We start from the raw sequence: 9257 nt of genomic DNA, 5'->3' as shown, positions 1-9257 counted from the left end.
TCAGGTATTTGTACATGTTGATAAGATCCCCTCTCAGTCTTATCTTCTCGAGGCTAAACAGGCCCAGCTCACTTAGTCTTTCCTCCTTGTGTTATATTTTAACACAAGTTCCAATACCAAATTCCCAGTAAACAATCAACCAAACTTCCCACTTAGGCTTGCTGCAACATATCATAGCACGCTCAGCCTTTTTGGCCTGTGCCTCAGAAACAATCCTCCAAGTGTGCCTGGAGACCACTGTGGCACGCGCTACAGCCCAGCACACGAACAGCCTCTCCTTGTTCACCGTGGCCTTGTGATGAACACCTGTCTTGTGGTTGCCAGTTGTAAGGAGTTGTGGTGAGGTTGTCTTCCATAGATAAGGCTGGTTTCTCCTGTTCATCGCATGACTCGGATTTCCGGGGCCTGGACAAGCTCTTGCCACACTGCTCCTAGGTTACAGGGCAATTGTTTCACACTGAACTGGACTACAGATACCAATCTGAGTTCTACTTAGCATGGATTGTACCGTAGACTAAACTTGACACCTTTGCTTTCAGTTTATGCTGAGATCACAAGGCAATGGCTACCACTACCACTGAGTTCATTATTCAGCTTTACCCTTAAGGCATCCTTAGGCCTTAAAAAGCTAGTAGTTAAATATACATAATAGATAACCAAGAGATATTCCATGTGTGGAACTCCATTCTCATTTTGCAGGAACTTTTCCTAAGGTAAACTTATATTTTTAATTTTGTTCTTGAAAATAGAAATACTTTAAGTAAACAAGGTGGGGAAAAGGAAAGCACAGATTATAAAATACTTGTTTATAAATAAATTAAATATTTTCCTGTATATAGGAATATATATATATATAAAAAAAACAAAAATCTTTTGGATGCAAAAATCAAAGTGGCCATCCAGGTGCTGACTTGCAAAGAGATAAAAATCAAAGCTGTAGCAGCAACTTAAGTATCTAATATACTAATGTTTGTGAATATAAATCTAAGCAAATAATACAGAAATAAAACAATTCTCTCAAAATCTGGGTTGATGTCAGTATAATGAATGTGCAGCAGATTAAAAGCCCTCCTAGATTTTTTTTTCCAGTTTTTTTTTCCAGTTTAGCAGCCCTGCATATTTTGAGTCTTTGTCCTGAGCTTTTAAGTACTGGGAAGCTCAGGTGAAATCCCACTTGACGTTTTTACACTTCTTAAGACTTCATGGGATCCCTGCCCTCACAAATACTATGTTTCCTTTATTGTTTTATCTTATTTGAGTCCCATTTTTGTAGCAGCTCTCCTGTCTCAAATCCCCAGACAGCTGGAGTCATCAAAACAGGAACTTAGACCATTTCCTAGATATTATCTATTTGGAAAGATAGAAAATTAACATTATGGAATAGTTAATACTATCTTGCTTTCTTGCTTTCACATAGTGAACTAATTCCTTAGTCACATCACCACATAGGTATTTCACGCACATCAATGCATATTTTCCCTTTATATCCCATGAAGAGAGTATTTCCTAAATGGGTTCACCTACATTTATGGAAGAATATTGCAAAATCATCAAGAGTTTGTACATTGTTGACGGTGAATACACATTGCAGTGTACCTACTCACACAAGTGGTCCTTTTAAAGCCAAGTTGATTACTAGAGTGGATGAAGTACTTGACATAGGTATAGTGAAAGAAGAAAAAAAATATTTGCTCAGTGATGAAAATGACAGGATATCCTAAAACCTCAATAGTCTCAGGATTTCATTCTGATTACATTCCTATGTAAGACTTCTGAACTAAGTCCAGCAAGTGGGATATCTACTTTTGGCACATTCAAGAATCAGCATTTGTAATTCTACCTAAAAACCTTCTTGAAAATTCCTGTTTTTTTTTTTTTTTTTTTTTTTTTTTTTTTTTTTTATGCTCTTCCCAGGAATTGGTGCATTACATGCATATTTCCCCGAGACAACAGATCTATCGCAACAGAATTTGATTTAAAATTCTCTACTTGTGAAAAGTTAGAACTGTTCAATGAAAAATGGCTGGTGTCACACTGCTTAGAAGTATCAGCCAGGACACGTGTTAGCATAGCTTTTGGTAACTGCCAGTTCATATTAATTGCAAATTTAATGGGTATGTAGTGAGGACAAGGTAAGATGGCACAAGAGGATTTGCCAGCAAACTCCCCTTCTGATGTGCTGTGTTTGTAAAACAGTTTGAGCTGTGAAATTTAAATGAATTCAGCTTTTTCTTTCCTTTGCTATTGAAGTTGTGACATCCAAGAAATCTTGGATTACATGTCCGTCTTTATTTAAAATCCTTTCCATTCTGTTTAATTCCTTCTCAAACTTTCCCTCGGATGACTGGCAGTCTTCCAAAGAGAACATACTCTAAATGCAATCTGTTTGTCACCTTATCCTGAGGTCATGTCTATTAATCTGAAATGTTCTTAAAGATACAGTGATTTTTGACAACTACTTCAAACTAGTGTAGCTGCATGGGGGTAAGTTATACACTTGAAACAACTGTGAGGCTACCTAAGGTTAACTAAGATAGTTAATAGCTTATAATTTATGGTAAGAATAATAGTACATAGAAATGGGTGCTATTAAATAAATGTTCTTCCTACCTCCACAACTAACTAGCTGTCATTTCCATCTATGTAATGGTGTGAAAAGGAACAAGCACACGGTAGTAACTAACTAAATAAAAGGTGGCAGCGGGGAACATCTGGTGCTATTTAACTCCCTGTCCTCCAAGGAAATATCAGCAAATTTTCATAGGCAAGTTATTTCTTAATCCGATCTGTCAGGGCCCTGGCTGTATCAACAAGCCCTGCCACCTCTTCCTCCTGTGGCAGGGTTTGGCGGCTGGCACAGTGCCACTGTGGGAAGGAGCATGAATCTGTGCCCACTGTGCTTGGGAGCCTAACCCAGGTACCAAGTCCACAGCTAAGCCCAGGCTACTGCTCACCTCCTTGTCTTCTATCATCTTTGCTCCCCTTTTTGCTGCAATCATGCAGCCGGATTACAGAAGTCTGCCTATCGTGTGTTTCTACAATCAGACGGAGATTACTGCAAATGTCCTCAGACTTTTAAGAGGCTCAGAATTATTCCTGAGGAGCTTGTTATTTCTTTTGATGAGGCACCCTAAGATATCTTAGGTGTCAGGGCCAGGAGAGTATTAACAGACCTTGTGGTCCTGAGCAGCCTTACCTGGGGCCTCCCTCCATACCCCTGCCCATAGGTTCAGGGGCTCCTTTTAGCTTAGACCTGATCTTTCCTTCTTTGAGGTAAACTGTAGCAATACTTTAATCTAGTTCAACTGATGCCTGTTCCTGGCCATGAGCCCTGTTGATCTGGACTCTTAAGTCACGCATGGACTTCCCAGCATGACCTTGGATCTGTGTTATTGCCTGGTGAATGGGACTCTGCATTAAACCTGGGCCTGCGCTGCTTGCTCTGCTCAGGGCTGGTGGGAAGAGCCAGTGAGGCCCCTGCCCAGCAGGCCATGCCGTTGCTCTTTGGCCCCTGTCCCCTAGGGAACTGCCAGCCTTTGCTGCTCCTGACCTTTGGTCTACACGTGGGCCCCCTGGTCATGGAAACATTCAAACAATTGATACCCCTTAGGGTCTGTTGTAGTGGCCTTGGCTGGACCTCCATGGCTTGTGCTTATTCTGGCCTCAAGGGGGTTTCCCAGCAAGCTGGCGCTGACGTCTCCGCTTGTGCAATGAAGAGGTTTAGAGGAAGGCACTGAGTAGACCAGGAGCAGATTCCTAGCTCATCCCTCACGGCCTGACACTCACTTGTTGATATCTACTGACTAGCAGCAGATGAGTTCATGGGTTATCTTGTGCTCTTGAACCTCCCCTTGACAGTAATCGTTTTTTTAATTGCATGGAAACATCTAAAGGTGAAAGAACCTAGTAGCCTTGTAGCTCTACAGTACATAGGGCTGCCACTGTTTGTGACTGGTCACAGGCTTTATGTTAAGCTAACAGTATGGGCCTTAAGACTTACCAGGCTTTGTATGGACCTCTCTTTGCCTGTCTGGAGAGCGGTCTTGTACGAGCCATTACCTAACAATGGAACAACTCTTGCTTACTTTGCTTTAGCTTTGCCTAACTGGGTCGTGTAGCACCTACTGTGATAGGTATTTTTGTAGTTATTCTGTGTAGTGAACTACCTATGACCCTACGACAGTAAAATGGAGTTTGGAAGAGCAAAGACATCAGACAACAGCAGAGTCCTTGAAAATGCAGACACAGGATCATTCTGGGAGTCCCAGACCTACAGACAACTCCCCAGCCATCAAATGCTGGTTGTCAGCGGAATGCAACCCTGGGAGCTGAGGAAAACCAGCTTTCAGGGCAACGAGGAATGAAAAATGAGTATCCAGTGCATGTAAAATACACCATTGCTAACAATCTGAGGTGTAATGTGGACTTGCTGACCAACAGGAAAACATCAAATTGTGCGGCATGTAAGGGAACAAAATTCATGTTTGGGATTTTTAACATGATAATTTTCATCATAACTCTTCCTGAAAAATAAACTGTTGGCTAAGAGAAGATTTTTCTTTTCAGTCAAATAAATCATTTAATCATAACTAATCTTTGAAAAAAAAAAAAACTTTGCAGAAAAAAATCCCAAACTGCTTTAGCTAAATTAAACATTTTGGGAAGTGCTAACATATAAAGGAGATGACAGCTATTTTAAACACCCTGTAAATTAGATCTGCTACATAAACATGATGTTCAAAGGACTGTTGGGGCAGGAAAAGTGGTTAACCTTCAACTAAATTATTTTAAACTCCAGCGAGTGTTTAAAAACTGTTTTTTGGGTTTTTTTTACCTTTGCATTTAACTTTAACAGGAGTTTTTTAAGTTGGTGTCAGTATCAGTATTTTGTTGTTTTTCTAGGTGAAAAGAGAAATAAAAGGCCATCGCCACAAAAAAATTCATTTGCAGATCCTTGCATATCAGTTCACGACAACTTATTAGAGCTTAATTAGTTAACATTGTTATTTTGATAGCCATACTCCAATGTTTTTGACAAACTAATAATTTTAACATACGTCTCCATTCTGTAATATACATATTGGGACTTTCCAGCTTCTATTTTTCACAAAAATACCATGACTAAGCGACATTAGAAAAGCTGTGCAAGGGCCACGAATAGTGACAGTCTTCTAGCTAGGAGGATAACAGTGAATGAAGTTGGACTTGGGCAACTTTAACAAACAGAAGCTTTATATATATTTAGAAGTTGGGAAAAGTCTTCAAAAACCCCGGACAAGTTGAATGACATCAATAAAAATGTGGTTAGTTGTGTAATTTCCACTTTATTACAAATTTGTGGCAAAAAATGACTCAAAAAAAAAGCTATGCCAGTTTAGTGAGGCATTTGAGCTGAATGCATTTTTGGTAGGAATCAGAATTAATTGATTTGAAACTTGCATATCATTATCATTGCAGGTTATCATCTAAGTCATTGCTAACTGCTTGCCACTAGAGGTCACGAGGCTGATCAAATTTCATTTGCTTTTGTTTGAACGGGGAACCAGGCAAAAAATAAAACAGAAGAGGCTGCACAGGTCTAGGAAACACTGAAACTAGTGTTTCTGAAAAGAAATGAGATATTTCTTCTTTGTTTGCCTACTCACCCAATACCAGCAAACAGTTGGTAGAACCCATTATGTGAAAATACAATGACTATGGTAAGGGATTTTGTCATGTTTCCACTGAATTTGTTTGTAGGTCAAAGAGAACATGAAGAAGCTCACAGAAGGCAAGTCAGGTTGGGTTAAAAATCAAAGAATATTGATTTCTGAACATGGATATTTCACTATGAAGAAAATGAATAACCTGAAGATAAACAATAAAGCGTGTGAGCGTCCACATTGAGGTGGTCTAACAAATTTCGCTAGTGCTCTCACTAAATATGGTATGGGAATAAAGACAGAAATTCATTTTTAGAATACTAATATAAGCTACTTTATAATCACAAGCTATGTAAGCATACCTAAAAAGGCTGATGTGCATACCTAAATGTATATTGCTACAGGATATGTTGCTGTTCTTCAGAGATAAAAAGGGCACAGAAGCAAGAATAGAGGATCCACTAATATTCTAAGAAAAAAAACATTCAAGAAAGCTCCTCTTTGACATATATTCTAAACAGGGAAAAGTCTGGTGAGGCTTTGGGCCAACACTGAAATCAGAATTAGATGTAGGACAGATTAAATTCATTAAGGTAATGTAGCTATAAGACTCCAAACATGCTGCCAGCTCTGCCAGGTTAAGGCTGTGCTGGCAGCAGTATGTGACCCTGCTCAGATACGTGATGCAATCTGGAGATACCTTGAGCTTGTTCGGATCCCACAGCAGAAGAGTACACAGCTGTATGTTTTTGTTCACTTTCAAAAGAATAAGTGCATTTAAGAAGAAACAAAAACGGCTTATTCTTGCATAAATAATTAGAAAAGTGTACCAAGACAATCAAAATGATGATTGCACATTGCTTCCACAACAACACATAATCAGAAACTTAAATGGAACTGTGACTTTACGAAAAACATGAAACAATGGAGTCAGTCATAATAACTTCATGAAGTCTTGGTATGAAAGCCAATGGGGCAGGCTAATTTCTGCTCTGTTATGACTCTCAGGTGCTATGTGTTCCTTCCTAAGAGCGTATATATATTTTGAAGAGGTGGTAATTGATTTTTAGATACTGTAAAATAGGAGGGGAAGAAAAAGTCATAACCTAATTCTTGTATCAGAAGATTCAGTTATGCAAGGCTTCTCTTCAACTGAATGAGGACAGGAGGAAAAGCAGAAGCAAAGGAAAATCTTTCATTTAAAAAGGAAGCACTGTTTTTTGACAGTCTGCTTTGAGTATATTCCAATCTAGACTAAATACTGGAATAATATGGAGAGAGCTACCATAACAGAGATAAAATTATCCACAGGGGAGAAGAAAATTATTCAGAATGCCAAAGTACCAGAGATAAAGAATTTGACAGCTCAAGCACTCAGCAAACACTGAAAAGCTGTTTGGGAAATGTCTTGCAGAAATCCATCGTAATCTATTCTGTATCTTATTTTACAGCCAGTAGACGCAAAGGGAATAGTGAGCTGACAAAATACGGTGCCATGTTTCGGGGAGGTAATCTTCATACAAGGTGAGAGGGACTCAGTGCACCACTTGGCTTTAAGTGAGAGGGGAATGTCACAGTATCTACTCACTCAGCCTGGCAGGTTTTTTGACAGATAGGTTTTCCCCTCCTCTCCTTAGCCTCCGAATTGTTTGTAATAAAGAGTAACACAATGTAGCTTTATCTCTTAATTTCTCTATCTGTTCTTATTCCTAGCTGCACCCTTGTTACTGACAGTTTCTCTAGCAGCCATTGACATGCTCTCTCATTTTGAGATATTTCTAAAATAATTCTGTTCAGTTGGTTTTTCTTTTTGAAAGTGAATGAATTTTTAAATATGCATTTTTTGCCTTATCTGATGTAACCTGTAACCATTTTCCCAACTCTGGGAATGCCAAGTCTCACACTTTTTAAAGCGCACTCTGTTTTCTGATTTCTACAAATCATATCTAGTGATGCTGTGATGTGTTTGTTTGATTAGCCATTGATATACACCATGTAAGAGGAGAATTCCTAGGTCTTTCTGAGCCTGCAGAAATCATAAATTATCAAATACAAGACTTCGAAGTACGAAGGAAGATTTTACATATTATATTCCTTCCATAAATTTAGCAAATTCCTTTTTTAAAACACTTGTTGACAGCTCTGTGAGGTACTCCAGCATCGTTTTTACAATATTCTCCCAAGTTAACCACTGGTTTTCTTTTAGCTTGTTAGTAATTTTCCATTTTTAGCTCACAGGATCTTTGGATCAGGATTATTCCTAGAGGAATAATTCTAGTCTTGTTATTCTATTCATAAATTGACCAAGCTCCATTTAAACAGCTCTAGAATTCATTACATCAATTAGAAAGTTGTTCTAAAACTCCACTCCTTTGAAGATCAAAAGCCTTCTGACTTCAAGGAAAACAACAAATACGATCAATTTGCTCATTTGTTTTTAAATTTTCCGTTGCCTCGGTCCTCCTTTTCCTTACAGTAGTTTATAATTTCATGGAGAAGGACTGTATCCCTTTCAGCCTTCACTTTGCCAGACCAAGCAAGCCTGTTTCTTGCCACTTCCTATTGGAAAATAAACTTTTCTAGTAACCTTTCTGCACCTTTGCTCACTTAAGGGTGATTTCTGGAAAGCTGAAGATCTGATCACTGCAGCACAGTGCAAATATCCATCCTGTTTTATTTCCTCCTCTGTATCTCCCCGTCCCTGAGTCTTGCTCTGGCAGCTTGTTTTGTGGCTCTGCGCTCTTTGAGCAGAGCCTAAATCCTGCTGGCTCCTGTTTAGTTCTCCAGCTCGTTCAGACTAGGCCTGGCTCAGGCACTGCAGTGTTTATTACCCCACCCCAGATTTCCTATAAATTTTGTTGACCAAGCTGGTCTGACACTATTTTTTTTTTTTTTTTTTTTTTGAAGCAAGCGCTGCTCACTTCTCCTTTTCCCTTCCCTTCCAGTACCTTGCCGCGATGACAAAACGAAAACCATCAACTGCAAGGGGGGACAACCAAGGGGTACAAGAAGCCTTAAATGGGCTTGTTCTGCTTTGTAATGAGCCCTCGCTTCGACGCGTCAGATCAAAGGAGGGTTTTATTAGTGGCAATAGGTTGGGGTCAGGGAGCAGGGGGATATTCAGCTCTGCAAAGGCGCTGTGAAATGGCTGGCAGTGGGATGGCCCCAATGGTCCTCCAATGGCAGCTGCACTAATACACACATATGTGAATATATACACACATATGTGTGTATTTGTCCTTTTGCAGCGGATTTTTGGCCCTCTCTTACAGGAGGTTGGCTTCCTTGCCTCTGCCTCTTTGGGTGCAGCCCCCGCGCCGCTGCTGTCCTGAAGCCTCGGCGTGACGCCTGGCCCTCGTCACGGAGCCGGGCCGAAGTCGCTGCAGACGTCTGCTCTTTTGGTTTTATTTCACTTGTGCCCAAAATGTTTATTTTTGAAAGAGGAAGCGGCCTCCTGGACTAGTTTGTAGGGCGCGAAGATGAACGCTCGTGGTGGTGGTGAACTGTCCTCTCAACCACCTCATAGGTGGAGCCCAGTGAAACATCAAAATGTGCTTGGTGCTTCCTCCTGCGCTTCACAACCTGCCACGGAGCAGCTTTTCCAGCGACTGGAAG

Source organism: Nothoprocta perdicaria, unplaced genomic scaffold, assembly GCF_003342845.1.
Source record: "Nothoprocta perdicaria isolate Ctin4 unplaced genomic scaffold, notPer1 scaffold_35, whole genome shotgun sequence".
NCBI classification, from domain to species: Eukaryota; Metazoa; Chordata; class Aves; order Tinamiformes; family Tinamidae; genus Nothoprocta; species Nothoprocta perdicaria.
The sequence above is the reverse complement of the archived record's forward strand: the minus strand, read 5'-3'. Positions refer to the sequence as shown.